Below are 21,350 nucleotides of genomic sequence, written 5' to 3' on the forward strand. Positions count from 1 at the left end.
CCCTAGAAAGAGTAACATAGCTGTTTACTGCTTCCAATCAATGTTTTCTCTCGGTGTTAGCCTGTTTTCTCGGTTTAAGCCTCTTTTGGGATAAAACGGGTCAAAGTGTTGTCTAAACACTCCAAATTCATCCCCAACTCTTACATTTAGTCAAATGCATTGGACTGTCACAAATTCTGACCCTAGAAACAGTAACAAAACTGTTTACTGCTTAGAATCAATGTTTTCTCGGTTTAAACCTGTTTTGGGATAAAACGGGTTTAAGTGTTGTCTAATCACTCCAAATTCATCCCAAACTCTTACAATTAGTCAAATGCATTGGATTGTCACACATTCTGACCTTAGAATAAGTAACTAAGCTGCTTACTGCTTACAATCAATGTTTTCTCGGTTTTAGCCTGTTTCGGGACAAAATGGGTATAATTGGTGTCTAAACACTCCAAATTAAACCTGAACTCTTATAATTAGTCAAACGCATTGGATTGTTACAAATTTTGACCCTAGAAAGAGTAACATAGCTGTTTACTGCTTGCAATCAATGTTTTCTCTCAGTGTTAGCCTGTTTTCTCGGTTTAAGCCTCTTTTGGGATAAAACGGGTCAAAGTGTTGTCTAAACACTCCAAATTCATCCTGAACTCTTACAATTAGTCAAATGCATTGGATTGTCACACATTCTTACCCTAGAAACAGTAACAAAGCTGTTTACTGCTTACAATCAAAGTTTTCTCGGTTTTAGCTTGTTTTCTCGGTTTAAGCATGTTTTGGGATAAAACGGGTTTAAGTGTTGTCTAAACACTCCAAATTTATCTCGAACTCTTACAATTAGTCAAATGCATTGGATTTCCACACATTCTGACCCTATAAACAGTAACAAAGCTGTTTACTGCTTAGAATCAACGTTTTCTCAGTTTTAGCCTGTTTCGGGACAAAATGGGTATAAGTGGTGTCTAAACACTCCAAATTCAACCCGAACTCTTATAATTAGTCAAAAGTTGGAATGTTACATAATTTGTCCCTAGAAAGAGTAACATAGCTGTTTACTGCTTCGAATCAATGTTTTCTCTCGGGTTTAGCCCGTTTTCTTGGGTTAAGCCTGTTTCGGGATAAAACGGGTTTAAGTGTTGTCTAAACACTCCAAATTCATCCCGAACTTTTACAATTAGTCAAATGCATTGGATTGTCACACATTATGACCCTAGAAACAGTAACAAAGCTGTTTACTGATTCGAATCAATGTTTTCTCGGTTTTAGCCTGTTTCGGACAAAATGGGTAAAAGTGGTGTCTAAACACTCCAAATTCAACCCGAACTCTTATAATTAGTCAAATGCATTGGATTGTTACAAATTTTGACCCTAGAAAGAGTAACATAGCTGTTTACTGCTTCCAATCAATGTTTTCTCTCGGTGTTAGCCTGTTTTCTCGGTTTAAGCCTCTTTTGGGATAAAACGGGTCAAAGTGTTGTCTAAACACTCCAAATTCATCCCCAACTCTTACATTTAGTCAAATGCATTGGACTGTCACAAATTCTGACCCTAGAAACAGTAACAAAACTGTTTACTGCTTAGAATCAATGTTTTCTCGGTTTAAACCTGTTTTGGGATAAAACGGGTTTAAGTGTTGTCTAATCACTCCAAATTCATCCCAAACTCTTACAATTAGTCAAATGCATTGGATTGTCACACATTCTGACCTTAGAATAAGTAACTAAGCTGCTTACTGCTTACAATCAATGTTTTCTCGGTTTTAGCCTGTTTCGGGACAAAATGGGTATAATTGGTGTCTAAACACTCCAAATTAAACCTGAACTCTTATAATTAGTCAAACGCATTGGATTGTTACAAATTTTGACCCTAGAAAGAGTAACATAGCTGTTTACTGCTTGCAATCAATGTTTTCTCTCAGTGTTAGCCTGTTTTCTCGGTTTAAGCCTCTTTTGGGATAAAACGGGTCAAAGTGTTGTCTAAACACTCCAAATTCATCCTGAACTCTTACAATTAGTCAAATGCATTGGATTGTCACCCATTCTGACCCTAGAAACAGTAACAAAGCTGTTTACTGCTTACAATCAATGTTTTCTCGGTTTTAGCTTGTTTTCTCGGTTTAAGCATGTTTTGGGATAAAACGGGTTTAAGTGTTGTCTAAACACTCCAAATTTATCTCGAACTCTTACAATTAGTCAAATGCATTGGATTTCCACACATTCTGACCCTATAAACAGTAACAAAGCTGTTTACTGCTTAGAATCAACGTTTTCTCAGTTTTAGCCTGTTTCGGGACAAAATGGGTATAAGTGGTGTCTAAACACTCCAAATTCAACCCGAACTCTTATAATTAGTCAAAAGTTGGAATGTTACATAATTTGTCCCTAGAAAGAGTAACATAGCTGTTTACTGCTTCGAATCAATGTTTTCTCTCGGGTTTAGCCCGTTTTCTTGGGTTAAGCCTGTTTCGGGATAAAACGGGTTTAAGTGTTGTCTAAACACTCCAAATTCATCCCGAACTTTTACAATTAGTCAAATGCATTGGATTGTCACACATTATGACCCTAGAAACAGTAACAAAGCTGTTTACTGATTCGAATCAATGTTTTCTCGGTTTTAGCCTGTTTCGGACAAAATGGGTAAAAGTGGTGTCTAAACACTCCAAATTCAACCCGAACTCTTATAATTAGTCAAATGCATTGGATTGTTACAAATTTTGACCCTAGAAAGAGTAACATAGCTGTTTACTGCTTTCAATCAATGTTTTCTCTCGGTGTTAGCCTGTTTTCTCGGTTTAAGCCTCTTTTGGGATAAAACGGGTCAAAGTGTTGTCTAAACACTCCAAATTCATCCCCAACTCTTACATTTAGTCAAATGCATTGGACTGTCACAAATTCTGACCCTAGAAACAGTAACAAAACTGTTTACTGCTTAGAATCAATGTTTTCTCGGTTTAAACCTGTTTTGGGATAAAACGGGTTTAAGTGTTGTCTAATCACTCCAAATTCATCCCAAACTCTTACAATTAGTCAAATGCATTGGATTGTCACACATTCTGACCTTAGAATAAGTAACTAAGCTGCTTACTGCTTACAATCAATGTTTTCTCGGTTTTAGCCTGTTTCGGGACAAAATGGGTATAATTGGTGTCTAAACACTCCAAATTAAACCTGAACTCTTATAATTAGTCAAACGCATTGGATTGTTACAAATTTTGACCCTAGAAAGAGTAACATAGCTGTTTACTGCTTGCAATCAATGTTTTCTCTCAGTGTTAGCCTGTTTTCTCGGTTTAAGCCTCTTTTGGGATAAAACGGGTCAAAGTGTTGTCTAAACACTCCAAATTCATCCTGAACTCTTACAATTAGTCAAATGCATTGGATTGTCACACATTCTGACCCTAGAAACAGTAACAAAGCTGTTTACTGCTTACAATCAATGTTTTCTCGGTTTTAGCTTGTTTTTCTCGGTTTAAGCATGTTTTGGGATAAAACGGGTTTAAGTGTTGTCTAAACACTCCAAATTTATCTCGAACTCTTACAATTAGTCAAATGCATTGGATTTCCACACATTCTGACCCTATAAACAGTAACAAAGCTGTTTACTGCTTAGAATCAACGTTTTCTCAGTTTTAGCCTGTTTCGGGACAAAATGGGGTATAAGTGGTGTCTAAACACTCCAAATTCAACCCGAACTCTTATAATTAGTCAAAAGTTGGAATGTTACATAATTTGTCCCTAGAAAGAGTAACATAGCTGTTTACTGCTTCGAATCAATGTTTTCTCTCGGGTTTAGCCCGTTTTCTTGGGTTAAGCCTGTTTCGGGATAAAAACGGGTTTAAGTGTTGTCTAAACACACTAAATTCATCCCGAACTTTTACAATTAGTCAAATGCATTGGATTGTCACACATTATGACCCTAGAAACAGTAACAAAGCTGTTTACTGATTCCAATCAATGTTTTCTCGGTTTTAGCCTGTTTTGGACAAAATGGGTAAAAGTGGTGTCTAAACACTCCAAATTCAACCCGAACTCTTATAATTAGTCAAATGCATTGGATTGTTACAAATTTTGACCCTAGAAAGAGTAACATAGCTGTTTACTGCTTCCAATCAATGTTTTCTCTCGGTGTTAGCCTGTTTTCTCGGTTTAAGCCTCTTTTGGGATACAACGTGTCAAAGTGTTGTCTAAACACTCCAAATTCATACCCAACTCTTACATTTAGTCAAATGCATTGGACTGTCACAAATTCTGACCCTAGAAACAGTAACAAAACTGTTTACTGCTTAGAATCAATGTTTTCTCGCTTTAAACCTGTTTTGGGATAAAACGGGTTTTAAGTGTTGTCTAAACACTCCAAATGCATCCCAAACTCTTACAATTAGTCAAATGCATTGGATTGTCACACATTCTGACCCTAGAAAACAGTAACAAAGCTGTTTACTACTTACAATCAATGTTTTCTCGGTTTTAGCCTGTTTTCTCGGTTTAAGCATGTTTTGGGATAAAACGGGTTTAAGTGTTGTCTAAACACTCCAAATTTATCTCGAACTCTTACAATTAGTCAAATGCATTGGATTGCCACACATTCTGACCCTATAAACAGTAACTAAGCTGTTTACTGCTTAGAATCAACGTTTTCTCAGGTTTAGCCTGTTTCGGGACAAAATGGGTATAAGTGGTGGTCTAAACACTCCAAATTCAACCCGAACTCTTATAATTAGTCAAAATTTGGAATGTTTCATATTTTGTCCCTAGAAAGAGTAAGATAGCTGTTTACTGCTTCGAATCAATGTTTTCTCTCGGTTTTAGCCTGTTTTCTTGGTTTTAAGCCTGTTTCGGGATAAAAACGGGTTTAAGTGTTACCGAAACACTCCAAATTCATCCCGAACTTTTACAATTAGTCAAATGCATTGGATTGTCACACATTATGACCCTAGAAACAGTAACAAAGCTGTTTACTACTTACAATCAATGTTTTCTCGGTTTTAGCCTGTTTTCTCGGTTTAAGCATGTTTTGGGATAAAACGGGTTTAAGTGTTGTCTAAACACTCCAAATTTATCTCGAACTCTTACAATTAGTCAAATGCATTGGATTGCCACACATTCTGACCCTATAAACAGTAACTAAGCTGTTTACTGCTTAGAATCAACGTTTTCTCAGGTTTAGCCTGTTTCGGGACAAAAATGGGTATAAGTGGTGTCTAAACACTCCAAATTCAACCCGAACTCTTATAATTAGTCAAAAGTTGGAATGTTACATAATTTGTCCCTAGAAAGAGTAACATAGCTGTTTACTGCTTCGAATCAATGTTTTCTCTCGGGTTTAGCCCGTTTTCTTGGGTTAAGCCTGTTTCGGGATAAAACGGGTTTAAGTGTTGTCTAAACACTCCAAATTCATCCCGAACTTTTACAATTAGTCAAATGCATTGGATTGTCACACATTATGACCCTAGAAACAGTAACAAAGCGGCTTACTGATTCGAATCAATGTTTTCTCAGTTTTAGCCTGTTTCGGACAAAATGGGTAAAAGTGGTGTCTAAACACTCCAAATTCATCCCGAACTCTTATAATTAGTCGAATGCATTGGATTGTTACAAATTTTGACCCTAGAAAGAGTAACATAGCTGTTTACTGCTTCCAATCAATGTTTTCTCTCGGTGTTAGCCTGTTTTTTCGGTTTAAGCCTCTCTTGGGATAAAACGGGTCAAAGTGTTGTCTAAACACTCCAAATTCATCCCCAACTCTTACATTTAGTCAAATGCATTGGACTGTCACAAATTCTGACCCTAGAAACAGTAACAAAACTGTTTACTGCTTAGAATCAATGTTTTCTCGATTTAAACCTGTTTTGGGATAAAACGGGTTTTAAGTGTTGTCTAAAACACTCCAAATTCATCCCAAACTCTTACAATTAGTCAAATGCATTGGATTATCACACATTCTGACCCCTAGAATCAGTAACTAAGCTGTTTACTGCTTACAATCAATGTTTTCTCGGTTTTAGCCTTTTTCGGGCCAAAATGGGTATAAGTGGTGTCTAAACACTCCAAATTAAACCTGAACTATTATAATTAGTCAAATGCATTGGATTGTTACAAATTTTGACCCTAGAAAGAGTAACATAGCTGTTTACTGCTTGCAATCAATGTTTTCTCTCAGTGTTAGCCTGTTTTCTCGGTTTAAGCCTGTTTTGGGATAAAACGGGTCAAAGTGTTGTCTAAACACTCCAAATTCATCCTGAACTCTTAAAATTAGTCAAATGCATTGGATTATCACACATTCTGACCCTAGAAACAGTAACAAAGCTGTTTACTGATTTGAATCAATGTTTTCTCGGTTTTAGCCTGTTTCGGACAAAATGGGTAAAAGTGGTGTCTAAACACTCCAAATTCAACCCGAACTCTTATAATTAGTCAAATGCATTGGATTGTTACATATTTTGACCCTAGAAAGAGTAACAAAGCTGTTTACTGCTTACAATCAATGTTTTCTCGGTTTTAGCCTGTTTTCTCGGTTTAAGCATGTTTTGGGATAAAACGGGTTTAAGTGTTGTCTAAACACTCCAAATTTATCTCGAACACTTACAATTAGTCAAATGCATTGGACTGTCACAAATTCTGATCCTAGAAACAGTAAAAAAACCATTTACTGCTTAGAATCAATGTTTTCTCGGTTTAAACCTGTTTTGGGATAAAACGGGTTTAAGTGTTGTCTAATCACTCCAAATTCATCCCAAACTATTACAATTAGTCAAATGCATTGGATTGTCACACATTCTGACCCTAGAATCAGTAAATAAGCTGTTTACTGCTTACAATCAATGTTTTCTCGGTTTTAGCCTGTTTTGGAACAAAATGGGTATAAGTGGTGTCTAAACACTCCAAATTAAACCTGAACTCTTATAATTAGTCAAATGCATTGGATTGTTACAAATTTTGACCCTAGAAATAGTAACATAGCTGTTTACTGCTTGCAATCAATGTTTTCTCTCAGTGTTAGCCTGTTTTCTCGGTTTAAACCTGTTTTGGGATAAAACGGGTTTAAGTGTTGTCTAAACACTCCAAATTCATCCCAAACTCTTACAATTAGTCAAATGCATTGGATTGTCACACATTCTGACCCTAGAAACAGTAACAAAGCTGTTTACTGCTTACAATCAATGTTTTCTCGGTTTTAGCCTGTTTTCTCGGTTTAAGCATGTTTTGGGATAAAACGGGTTTAAGTGTTGTCTAAACACTCCAAATTTATCTCGAACTCTTACAATTAGTCAAATGCATTGGATTGCCACACATTCTGACCCTATAAACAGTAACTAAGCTGTTTACTGCTTAGAATCAACGTTTTCTCAGGTTTAGCCTGTTTCGGGACAAAATGGGTATAAGTGGTGTCTAAACACTCCAAATTCAACCCGAACTCTTATAATTAGTCAAAATTTGGAATGTTTCATATTTTGTCCCTAGAAAGAGTAAGATATCTGTTTACTGCTTCGAATCAATGTTTTCTCTCGGTTTTAGCCTGTTTCTTGGTTTAAGCCTGTTTCGGGATAAAACGGGTTTAAGTGTTACCTAAACACTCCAAATTCATCCCGAACTTTTACAATTAGTCAAATGCATTGGATTGTCACACATTATGACCCTAGAAACAGTAACAAAGCTGTTTACTGATTCGAATCAGTGTTTTCTCGGTTTTAGCCTGTTTCGGACAAAATGGGTAAAAGTGGTGTCTAAACACTCCAAATTCAACCCGAACTCTTATAATTAGTCAAATGCATTGGATTGTTACATATTTTGACCCTAGAAAGAGTAACATAGCTGTTTACTGCTTCCAATCAATGTTTTCTCTCGGTGTTAGCCTGTTTTCTCGGTTTAAGCCTCTTTTGGGATAAAACGGGTCAAAGTGTTGTCTAAACACTCCAAATTCATCCCCAACTCTTACATTTAGTCAAATGCATTGGACTGTCACAAATTCTGACCCTAGAAACACTAACAAAACTGTTTACTGCTTAGAATCAATGTTTTCTCGGTTTAAACCTGTTTTGGGATAAAACGGGTTTAAGTGTTGTCTAAACACTCCAAATTCATCCCAAACTCTTACAATTAGTCAAATGCATTGGATTGTCACACATTCTGACCCTAGAAACAGTAACAAAGCTGTTTACTGCTTACAATCAATGTTTTCTCGGTTTTAGCCTGTTTTCTCGGTTTAAGCATGTTTTGGGATAAAACGGGTTTAAGTGTTGTCTAAACACTCCAAATTTATCTCGAACTATTACAATTAGTCAAATGCATTGGATTGCCACACATTCTGACCCTATAAACAGTAACAAAGCCGTTTACTGCTTAGAATCAACGTTTTCTCAGTTTTAGCCTGTTTCGGGACAAAATGGGTATAAGTGGTGTCTAAACACTCCAAATTCAACCCGAACTCTTATAATTAGTCAAAAGTTGAAATGTTACATATTAAGTCCCTAGAAAGAGTAACATAGCTGTTTACTGCTTCGAATCAATGTTTTCTCTCGGGTTTAGCCCGTTTTCTTGGGTTAAGCCTGTTTCGGGATAAAACGGGTTTAAGTGTTGTCTAAACACTCCAAATTCATCCCGAACTTTTACAATAAGTCAAATGCATTGGATTGTCACACATTATGACCCTAGAAACAGTAACAAAGCTGTTTACTGACTCGAATCAATGTTTTCTCGGTTTTAGCCTGTTTCGGACAAAATGGGTAAAAGTGGTGTCTAAACACTCCAAATTCAACCCGAACTCTTATAATTAGTCAAATGCATTGGATTGTTACAAATTTTGACCCTAGAAAGAGTAACATAGCTGTTTACTGCTTCCAATCAATGTTTTCTCTCGGTGTTAGCCTGTTTTTTCGGTTTAAGCCTCTCTTGGGATAAAACGGGTCAAAGTGTTGTCTAAACACTCCAAATTCATCCCCAACTCTTACATTTAGTCAAATGCATTGGACTGTCACAAATTCTGACCCTAGAAACAGTAACAAAACTGTTTACTGCTTAGAATCAATGTTTTCTCGGTTTAAACCTGTTTTGGGATAAAACGGGTTTAAGTGTTGTCTAATCACTCCAAATTCATTTGGATTGTCACACATTCTGACCCTAGAATCAGTAACTAAGCTGTTTACTGCTTACAATCAATGTTTTCTCGGTTTTAGCCTGTTTCGGAACAAAATGGGTATAAGTGGTGTCTAAACACTCCAAATTAAACCTGAACTCTTATAATTAGTCAAATGCATTGGATTGTTACAAATTTTGACCCTAGAAATAGTAACATAGCTATTTACTGCTTGCAATCAATGTTTTCTCTCAGTGTTAGCCTGTTTTCTCGGTTTAAGCCTCTTTTGGGATAAAACGGGTCAAAGGTGTTGTCTAAACACTCCAAATTCATCCTGAACTCTTACAATTAGTCAAATGCATTGGATTGTCAACATTCTGACCCTAGAAACAGTAACAAAGCTGTTTACTGCTTACAATCAATGTTTTCTCGGTTTTAGCCTGTTTTCTCGGTTTAAGCATGTTTTGGGATAAAACGGGTTTAAGTGTTGTCTAAACACTCCAAATTTATCTCGAACTCTTACAATTAGTCAAATGCATTGGATTGCCACACATTCTGACCCTATAAACAGTAACAAAGCCGTTTACTGCTTAGAATCAACGTTTTCTCAGTTTTAGCCTGTTTCGGGACAAAATGGGTATAAGTGGTGTCTAAACACTCCAAATTCAACCCGAACTCTTATAATTAGTCAAAAGTTGAATGTTACATATTTTCTCCCTAGAAAGAGTAACATAGCTGTTTACTGCTTCGAATCAATGTTTTCTCTCGGGTTTAGCCCGTTTTCTTGGGTTAAGCCTGTTTCGGGATACAACGGGTTTAAGTGTTGTCTAAACACTCCAAATTCATCCCGAACTTTTACAATTAGTCAAATGCATTGGATTGTCACACATTATGACCCTAGAAACAGTAACAAAGCTGTTTACTGATTCGAATCAATGTTTTCTCGGTTTTAGCCTTTTTCGGACAAAATGGGTAAAAGTGGTGTCTAAACACTCCAAATTCAACCCGAACTCTTATAATTAGTCAAATGCATTGGATTGTTACAAATTTGACCCTAGAAAGAGTAACATAGCTGTTTACTGCTTCCAATCAATGTTTTCTCTCGGTGTTAGCCTGTTTTCTCGGTTTAAGCCTCTTTTGGGATAAAACGGGTCAAAGTGTTGTCTAAACACTCCAAATTCATCCCCAACTCTTACATTTAGTCAAATGCATTGGACTGTCACAAATTATGACCCTAGAAACAGTAACAAAACTGTTTACTGCTTAGAATCAATGTTTTCTCGGTTTAAACCTGTTTTGGGATAAAACGGGTTTAAGTGTTGTCTAATCACTCCAAATTCATCCCAAACTATTACAATAGTCAAATGCATTGGATTGTCACACATTCTGACCCTAGAATCAGTAAATAAGCTGTTTACTGCTTACAATCAATGTTTTCTCGGTTTTAGCCTGTTTCGGAACAAAATGGGTATAAGTGGTGTCTAAACACTCCAAATTAAACCTGATTTCTTATAATTAGTCAAATGCATTGGATTGTTACAAATTTTGACCCTAGAAATAGTAACATAGCTGTTTACTGCTTGCAATCAATGTTTTCTCTCAGTGTTAGCCTGTTTTCTCGGTTTAAGCCTCTTTTGGGATAAAACGGGTCAAAGTGTTGTCTAAACACTCCAAATTCATCCTGAACTCTTACAATTAGTCAAATGCATTGGATTGTCACACATTCTGACCCTAGAAACAGTAACAAAGCTGTTTACTGCTTACAATCAATGTTTTCTCGGTTTTAGCCTGTTTCTCGGTTTAAGCATGTTTTGGATAAAACGGGTTTAAGTGATGTCTAAACACTCCAAATTCATCCCAAACTCTTACAATTAGTCAAATGAATTGGATTGCCACACATTCTGACCCTATAAACAGTAACAAAGCCGTTTACTGCTTAGAATCAACGTTTTCTCAGTTTTAGCCTATTTCGGGACAAAATGGGTATAAGTGGTGCTAAACACTCCAATTACAACCCGAACTCTTATAATTAGTCAAAGTTGGAATGTTACATATTTTGTCCCTAGAAAGAGTAACATAGCTGTTTACTGCTTCGAATCAATGTTTTCTCTCGGGGTTAGCCCGTTTCTTGGGTTAAGCCTGTTTCGGGATACAACGGGTTTAAGTGTTACCTAAACACTCCAAATTCATCCCGAACTTTTACAATTAGTCAAATGCATTGGATTGTCACACATTATGACCCTAGAAACAGTAACAAAGCTGTTTACTGATTCGAATCAGTGTTTTCTCGGTTTTAGCCTGTTTCGGACAAAATGGGTAAAAGTGGTGTCTAAACACTCCAAATTCAACCCGAACTCTTATAATTAGTCAAATGCATTGGATTGTTACAAATTTTGACCCTAGAAAGAGTAACATAGCTGTTTACTGCTTCCAATCAATGTTTTCTCTCGGTGTTAGCCTGTTTTCTCGGTTTAAGCCTCTTTTGGGATAAAACGGGTCAAAGTGTTGTCTAAACACTCCAAATTCATCCCCAACTCTTACATTTAGTCAAATGCATTGGACTGTCACAAATTCTGACCCTAGAAACACTAACAAAACTGTTTACTGCTTAGAATCAATGTTTTCTCGGTTTTAAACCTGTTTTGGGATAAAACGGGTTTAAGTGTTGTCTAAACACTCCAAATTCATCCCAAACTCTTACAATTAGTCAAATGCATTGGATTGTCACACATTCTGACCCTAGAAACAGTAACAAAGCTGTTTACTGCTTACAATCAATGTTTTCTCGGTTTTAGCCTGTTTCTCGGTTTAAGCATGTTTTGGGATCAAAACGGGTTTAAGTGTTGTCCTAAACACTCCAAATTTATCTCGAACTATTACAATTAGTCAAATGCATTGGATTGCCACACATTCTGACCCTATAAACAGTAACAAAGCCGTTTACTGCTTAGAATCAACGTTTTCTCAGTTTTAGCCTGTTTCGGGACAAAATGGGTATAAGTGGTGTCTAAACACTCCAAATTCAACCCGAACTCTTATAATTAGTCAAAAGTTGAAATGTTACATATTAAGTCCCTAGAAAGAGTAACATAGCTGTTTACTGCTTCGAATCAATGTTTTCTCTCGGGTTTAGCCCGTTTTCTTGGGTTAAGCCTGTTTCGGGATAAAACGGGTTTAAGTGTTGTCTAAACACTCCAAATTCATCCCGAACTTTTACAATAAGTCAAATGCATTGGATTGTCACACATTATGACCCTAGAAACAGTAACAAAGCTGTTTACTGACTCGAATCAATGTTTTCTCGGTTTTAGCCTGTTTCGGACAAAATGGGTAAAAGTGGTGTCTAAACACTCCAAATTCAACCCGAACTCTTATAATTAGTCAAATGCATTGGATTGTTACAAATTTTGACCCTAGAAAGAGTAACATAGCTGTTTACTGCTTCCAATCAATGTTTTCTCTCGGTGTTAGCCTGTTTTCTCGGTTAAGCCTCTTTTGGGATAAAACGGGTCAAAGTGTTGTCTAAACACTCCAAATTCATCCCCAACTCTTACATTAGTCAAATGCATTGACTGTCACAAATTCTGACCCTCGAAACAGTAAAAAAACTGTTTACTGCTTAGAATCAATGTTTTCTCGGTTTAAACCTGTTTTGGGATAAAACGGGTTTAAGTGTTGTCTAAACACTCCAAATTCATCCCAAACTCTTACAATTAGTCAAATGCATTGGATTGTCACACATTCTGACCCTAGAATCAGTAACTAAGCTGTTTACTGCTTACAATCAATGTTTCTCGGTTTTAGCCTGTTTCGGGACAAAATGGGTATAAGTGGTGTCTAAACACTCCAAATTAAACCTGAACTCTTATAATTAGTCAAATGCATTGGATTGTTACAATTTTGACCCTAGAAAGAGTAACATAGCTGTTTACTGCTTGCAATCAATGTTTTCTCTCAGTGTAGCCTGTTTTCTCGGTTTAAGCCTCTTTTGGGATAAAACGGGTCAAAGTTTTGTCTAAACACTCCAAATTCATCCTGAACTCTTACAATTAGTCAAATGCATTGGATTGTCACACATTCTGACCCTAGAAACAGTAACAAAGCTGTTTACTGCTTACAATCAATGTTTTCTCGGTTTTAGCCTGTTTTCTCGGTTTAAGCATGTTTTGGGATAAAACGGGTTTAAGTATTGTCTAAACACTCCAAATTTATCTCGAACTCTTACAATTAGTCAAATGCATTGGATTGCCACACATTCTGACCCTATAAACAGTAACAAAGCCGTTTACTGCTTAGAATCAACGTTTTCTCAGTTTTAGCCTGTTTCGGGACAAAATGGGTATAAGTGGTGTCTAAACACTCCAATTCAACCCGAACTCTTATAATTAGTCAAAAGTTGGAATGTTACATATTTTGTCCCTAGAAAGCGTAACATCGCTGTTTACTGCTTCGAATCAATGTTTTCTCTCGGTTTTAGCCTGTTTCTTGGTTTAAGCCTGTTTCGGGATAAAACGGGTTTAAGTGTTACCTAAACACTCCAAATTCATCCCGAACTTTTACAATTAGTCAAATGCATTGGATTGTCACACATTATGACCCTAGAAACAGTAACAAAGCTGTTTACTGATTCGAATCAGTGTTTTCTCGGTTTTAGCCTGTTTCGGACAAAATGGGTAAAAGTGGTGTCTAAACACTCCAAATTCAACCCGAACTCTTATAATTAGTCAAATGCATTGGATTGTTACAATTTTGACCCTAGAAAGAGTAACATAGCTGTTTACTGCTTCCAATCAATGTTTTCTCTCGGTGTTAGCCTGTTTTCTCGGTTTAAGCCTCTTTTGGGATAAAACGGGTCAAAGTGTTGTCTAAACACTCCAAATTCATCCCCAACTCTTACATTTAGTCAAATGCATTGGACTGTCACAAATTCTGACCCTAGAAACACTAACAAAACTGTTTACTGCTTAGAATCAATGTTTTCTCGGTTTAAACCTGTTTTGGGATAAAACGGGTTCAAGTGTTGTCTAAACACTCCAAATTCATCCCAAACTCTTACAATTAGTCAAATGCATTGGATTGTCACACATTCTGACCCTAGAAACAGTAACAAAGCTGTTTACTGCTTACAATCAATGTTTTCTCGGTTTTAGCTGTTTTCTCGGTTTAAGCATGTTTTGGGATAAAACGGGTTTAAGTGTTGTCTAAACACTCCAAATACATCCCAAACTCTTACAATTAGTCAAATGCATTGGATTGTCACACATTCTGACCCTAGAAACAGTAACAAAGCTGTTTACTGCTACAATCAATGTTTTCTCGGTTTTAGCCTGTTTTCTCGGTTTAAGCATGTTTGGGATAAAACGGGTTTAAGTGTTGTCTAAACACTCCAAATTTATCTCGAACTCTTACAATTAGTCAAATGCATTGGATTGCCACACATTCTGACCCTATAAACAGTAACAAAGCCGTTTACTGCTTAGAATCAACGTTTTCTCAGTTTTAGCCTGTTTCGGGACAAAATGGGTATAAGTGGTGTCTAAACACTCCAAATTCAACCCGAACTCTTATAATTAGTCAAAAGTTGGAATGTTACATATTTTGTCCCTAGAAAGCGTAACATCGCTGTTTACTGCTTCGAATCAATGTTTTCTCTCGGTTTTAGCCTGTTTTCTTGGTTTAAGCCTGTTTCGGGATAAAACGGGTTTAAGTGTTACCTAAACACTCAAATTCATCCCGAACTTTTACAATTAGTCAAATGCATTGGATTGTCACACATTATGACCCTAGAAACAGTAACAAAGCTGTTTACTGATTCGAATCAGTGTTTTCTCGGTTTTAGCCTGTTTCGGACAAAATGGGTAAAAGTGGTGTCTAAACACTCCAAATTCAACCCGAACTCTTATAATTAGTCAAATGCATTGGATTGTTACAAATTTTGACCCTAGAAAGAGTAACATAGCTGTTTACTGCTTCCAATCAATGTTTCTCTCGGTGTTAGCCTGTTTTCTCGGTTTAAGCCTCTTTTGGGATAAAACGGGTCAAAGTGTTGTCTAAACACTCCAAATTCATCCCCAACTCTTACATTTAGTCAAATGCATTGGACTGTCACAAATTCTGACCCTAGAAACACTAACAAAACTGTTTACTGCTTAGAATCAATGTTTTCTCGGTTTTAAACCTGTTTTGGGATAAAACGGGTTTAAGTGTTGTCTAAACACTCCAAATTCATCCCAAACTCTTACAATTAGTCAAATGCATTGGATTGTCACACATTCTGACCCTAGAAACAGTAACAAAGCTGTTTACTGCTTACAATCAATGTTTTCTCGGTTTTAGCCTGTTTTCTCGGTTTAAGCATGTTTTGGGATAAAACGGGTTTAAGTGTTGTCTAAACACTCCAAATACATCCCAAACTCTTACAATTAGTCAAATGCATTGGATTGTCACACATTCTGACCCTAGAAACAGTAACAAAGCTGTTTACTGCTTACAATCAATGTTTTCTCGGTTTAGCCTGTTTTCTCGGTTTAAGCATGTTTTGGGATAAAACGGGTTTAAGTGTTGTCTAAACACTCCAAATTTATCTCGAACTCTTACAATTAGTCAAATGCATTGGATTGCCACACATTCTGACCCTATAAACAGTAACAAAGCCGTTTACTGCTTAGAATCAACGTTTTCTCAGTTTTAGCCTGTTTCGGGACAAAATGGGTATAAGTGGTGTCTAAACACTCCAAATTCAACCCGAACTCTTATAATTAGTCAAAAGTTGGAATGTTACATATTTTCTCCCTAGAAAGAGTAACATAGCTGTTTACTGCTTCGAATCAATGTTTTCTCTGGGTTTAGCCCGTTTTCTTGGGTTAAGCCTGTTTCGGGATACAACGGGTTTAAGTGTTGTCTAAACACTCCAAATTCATCCCGAACTTTTACAATAGTCAAATGCATTGGATTGTCACACATTATGACCCTAGAAACAGTAACAAAGCTGTTTACTGATTCGAATCAGTGTTTTCTCGGTTTTAGCCTGTTTCGGACAAAATGGGTAAAAGTGGTGTCTAAACACTCCAAATTCAACCCGAACTCTTATAATTAGTCAAATGCATTGGATTGTTACAAATTTTGACCCTAGAAAGAGTAACATAGCTGTTTACTGCTTCCAATCAATGTTTTCTCTCGGTGTTAGCCTGTTTTCTCGGTTTAAGCCTCTTTTGGGATAAAACGGGTCAAAGTGTTGTCTAAACACTCCAAATTCATCCCCAACTCTTACATTTAGTCAAATGCATTGGACTGTCACAAATTCTGACCCTAGAAACACTAACAAAACTGTTTACTGCTTAGAATCAATGTTTTCTCGGTTTAAACCTGTTTTGGGATAAAACGGGTTTAAGTGTTGTCTAAACACTCCAAATTCATCCCAAACTCTTACAATTAGTCAAATGCATTGGATTGTCACACATTCTGACCCTAGAAACAGTAACAAAGCTGTTTACTGCTTACAATCAATGTTTTCTCGGTTTTAGCCTGTTTTCTCGGTTTAAGCATGTTTTGGGATAAAACGGGTTTAAGTGTTGTCTAACACTCCAAATACATCCCAAACTCTTACAATTAGTCAAATGCATTGGATTGTCACACATTCTGACCCTAGAAACAGTAACAAAGCTGTTTACTGCTTACAATCAATGTTTTCTCGGTTTTAGCCTGTTTTCTCGGTTTAAGCATGTTTTGGGATAAAACGGGTTTAAGTGTTGTCTAAACACTCCAAATTTATCTCGAACTCTTACAATTAGTCAAATGCATTGGATTGCCACACATTCTGACCCTATAAACAGTAACAAAGCCGTTTACTGCTTAGAATCAACGTTTTCTCAGTTTTAGCCTGTTTCGGGACAAAATGGGTATAAGTGGTGTCTAAACACTCCAAATTCAACCCGAACTCTATAATTAGTCAAAGTTGGAATGTTACATATTTTCTCCCTAGAAAGAGTAACATAGCTGTTTACTGCTTCGAATCAATGTTTTCTCTCGGGTTTAGCCCGTTTTCTTGGGTTAAGCCTGTTTCGGGATACAACGGGTTTAAGTGTTGTCTAAACACTCCAAATTCATCCCGAACTTTTACAATTAGTCAAATGCATTGGATTGTCACACATTATGACCCTAGAAACAGTAACAAAGCTGTTTACTGATTCGAATCAATGTTTTCTCGGTTTTAGCCTTTTTCGGACAAAATGGGTAAAAGTGGTGTCTAAACACTCCAAATTCAACCCGAACTCTTATAATTAGTCAAATGCATTGGATTGTTACAAATTTTGACCCTAGAAAGAGTAACATAGCTGTTTACTGCTTCCAATCAATGTTTTCTCTCGGTGTTAGCCTGTTTTCTCGGTTTAAGCCTCTTTTGGGATAAACGGGTCAAAGTGTTGTCTAAACACTCCAAATTCATCCCCAACTCTTACATTTAGTCAAATGCATTGGACTGTCACAAATTATGACCCTAGAAACAGTAACAAAACTGTTTACTGCTTAGAATCAATGTTTTCTCGGTTTAAACCTGTTTTGGGATAAAACGGGTTTAAGTGTTGTCTAATCACTCCAAATTCATCCCAAACTATTACAATTAGTCAAATGCATTGGATTGTCACACATTCTGACCCTAGAATCAGTAAATAAGCTGTTTACTGCTACAATCAATGTTTTCTCGGTTTAGCCTGTTTCGGAACAAAATGGGTATAAGTGGTGTCTAAACACTCCAAATTAAACCTGAACTCTTATAATTAGTCAAATGCATTGGATTGTTACAAATTTTGACCCTAGAAATAGTAACATAGCTGTTTACTGCTTGCAATCAATGTTTTCTCTCAGTGTTAGCCTGTTTTCTCGGTTTAAGCCTCTTTTGGGATAAAACGGGTCAAAGTGTTGTCTAAACACTCCAAATTCATCCTGAACTCTTACAATTAGTCAAATGCATTGGATTGTCACACATTCTGACCCTAGAAACAGTAACAAAGCTGTTTACTGCTTACAATCAATGTTTTCTCGGTTTTAGCCTGTTTTCTCGGTTTAAGCATGTTTTGGGATAAAACGGGTTTAAGTGATGTCTAAACACTCCAAATTCATCCCAAACTCTTACAATTAGTCAAATGAATTGGATTGCCACACATTCTGACCCTATAAACAGTAACAAAGCCGTTTACTGCTTAGAATCAAAGTTTTCTCAGTTTTAGCCTATTTCGGGACAAAATGGGTATAAGTGGTGCTAAACACTCCAATTACAACCCGAACTCTTATAATTAGTCAAAAGTTGGAATGTTACATATTTTGTCCCTAGAAAGAGTAACATAGCTGTTTACTGCTTCGAATCAATGTTTTCTCTCGGGTTTAGCCCGTTTTCTTGGGTTAAGCCTGTTTCGGGATACAACGGGTTTAAGTGTTACCTAAACACTCCAAATTCATCCCGAACTTTTACAATTAGTCAAATGCATTGGATTGTCACACATTATGACCCTAGAAACAGTAACAAAGCTGTTTACTGATTCGAATCAGTGTTTTCTCGGTTTTAGCCTGTTTCGGACAAAATGGGTAAAAGTGGTGTCTAAACACTCCAAATTCAACCCGAACTCTTAATAATTAGTCAAATGCATTGGATTGTTACAAATTTTGACCCTAGAAAGAGTAACATAGCTGTTTACTGCTTCCAATCAATGTTTTCTCTCGGTGTTAGCCTGTTTTCTCGGTTTAAGCCTCTTTTGGGATAAAACGGGTCAAAGTGTTGTCTAAACACTCCAAATTCATCCCCAACTCTTACATTTAGTCAAATGCATTGGACTGTCACAAATTCTGACCCTAGAAACACTAACAAAACTGTTTACTGCTTAGAATCAATGTTTTCTCGGTTTAAACCTGTTTTGGGATAAAACGGGTTTAAGTGTTGTCTAAACACTCCAAATTCATCCCAAACTCTTACAATTAGTCAAATGCATTGGATTGTCACACATTCTGACCCTAGAAACAGTAACAAAGCTGTTTACTGCTTACAATCAATGTTTTCTCGGTTTTAGCCTGTTTTCTCGGTTTAAGCATGTTTTGGGATAAAACGGGTTTAAGTGTTGTCTAAACACTCCAAATTTATCTCGAACTATTACAATTAGTCAAATGAATTGGATTGCCACACATTCTGACCCTATAAACAGTAACAAAGCCGTTTACTGCTTAGAATCAACGTTTTCTCAGTTTTAGCCTGTTTCGGGACAAAATGGGTATAAGTGGTGTCTAAACACTCCAAATTCAACCCGAACTCTTATAATTAGTCAAAAGTTGAAATGTTACATATTAAGTCCCTAGAAAGAGTAACATAGCTGTTTACTGCTTCGAATCAATGTTTTCTCTCGGGTTTAGCCCGTTTTCTTGGGTTAAGCCTGTTTCGGGATAAACGGGTTTAAGTGTTGTCTAAACACTCCAAATTCATCCCGAACTTTTACAATAAGTCAAATGCATTGGATTGTCACACATTATGACCCTAGAAACAGTAACAAAGCTGTTTACTGACTCGAATCAATGTTTTCTCGGTTTTAGCCTGTTTCGGACAAAATGGGTAAAAGTGGTGTCTAAACACTCCAAATTCAACCCGAACTCTTATAATTAGTCAAATGCATTGGATTGTTACAAATTTTGACCCTAGAAAGAGTAACATAGCTGTTTACTGCTTCCAATCAATGTTTTCTCTCGGTGTTAGCCTGTTTTCTCGGTTTAAGCCTCTTTTGGGATAAAACGGGTCAAAGTGTTGTCTAAACACTCCAAATTCATCCCCAACTCTTACATTTAGTCAAATGCATTGGACTGTCACAAATTCTGACCCTCGAAACAGTAAAAAAACTGTTTACTGCTTAGAACAATATTTTCTCGGTTTAAACCTGTTTTGGGATAAAACGGGTTTAAGTGTTGTCTAAACACTCCAAATTCATCCCAAACTCTTACAATAGTCAAATGCATTGGATTGCCACACATTCTTACCCTAGAATCAGTAACTAAGCTGTTTACTGCTTACAATCAATGTTTTCTCGGTTTAGCCTGTTTCGGGACAAAATGGGTATAAGTGGTGTCTAAACACTCCAAATTAAACCTGAACTCTTATAATTAGTCAAATGCATTGGATTGTTACAAATTTTGACCCTAGAAAGAGTAACATAGCTGTTTACTGCTTGCAATCAATGTTTTCTCTCAGTGTTAGCCTGTTTTCTCGGTTTAAGCCTCTTTTGGGATAAAACGGGTCAAAGTTTTGTCTAACACTCCAAATTCATCCTGAACTCTTACAATTAGTCAAATGCATTGGATTGTCACACATTCTGACCCTAGAAACAGTAACAAAGCTGTTTACTGCTTACAATCAATGTTTTCTCGGTTTTAGCCTGTTTTCTCGGTTTAAGCATGTTTTGGGATAAAACGGGTTTAAGTGTTGTCTAAACACTCCAAATTTATCTCGAACTCTTACAATTAGTCAAATGCATTGGATTGCCACACATTCTGACCCTATAAACAGTAACAAAGCCGTTTACTGCTTAGAATCAACGTTTTCTCAGTTTTAGCCTGTTTCGGGACAAAATGGGTATAAGTGGTGTCTAAACACTCCAAATTCAACCCGAACTCTTATAATTAGTCAAAAGTTGGAATGTTACATATTTTGGTCCCTAGAAAGCGTAACATCGCTGTTTACTGCTTCGAATCAATGTTTTCTCTCGGTTTTAGCCTGTTTTCTTGGTTTAAGCCTGTTTCGGGATAAAACGGGTTTAAGTGTTACCTAAACACTCCAAATTCATCCCGAACTTTTACAATTAGTCAAATGCATTGGATTGTCACACATTATGACCCTAGAAACAGTAACAAAGCTGTTTACTGATTCGAATCAGTGTTTTCTCGGTTTTAGCCTGTTTCGGACAAAATGGGTAAAAGTGGTGTCTAAACACTCCAAATTCAACCCGAACTCTATAATTAGTCAAATGCATTGGATTGTTACAAATTTTGACCCTAGAAAGAGTAACATAGCTGTTTACTGCTTCCAATCAATGTTTTCTCTCGGTGTTAGCCTGTTTTCTCGGTTTAAGCCTCTTTTGGGATAAACGGGTCAAAGTGTTGTCTAAACACTCCAAATTCATCCCAACTCTTACATTTAGTCAAATGCATTGGACTGTCACAAATTCTGACCCTAGAAACACTAACAAAACTGTTTACTGCTTAGAATCAATGTTTTCTCGGTTTAAACCTGTTTTGGGATAAAACGGGTTTAAGTGTTGTCTAAA

Source organism: Camelina sativa, chromosome 19 (assembly GCF_030686135.1).
Source record: "Camelina sativa cultivar CO46 ecotype springtype chromosome 19, ASM3068613v1".
Classification (NCBI taxonomy): domain Eukaryota; kingdom Viridiplantae; phylum Streptophyta; class Magnoliopsida; order Brassicales; family Brassicaceae; genus Camelina; species Camelina sativa.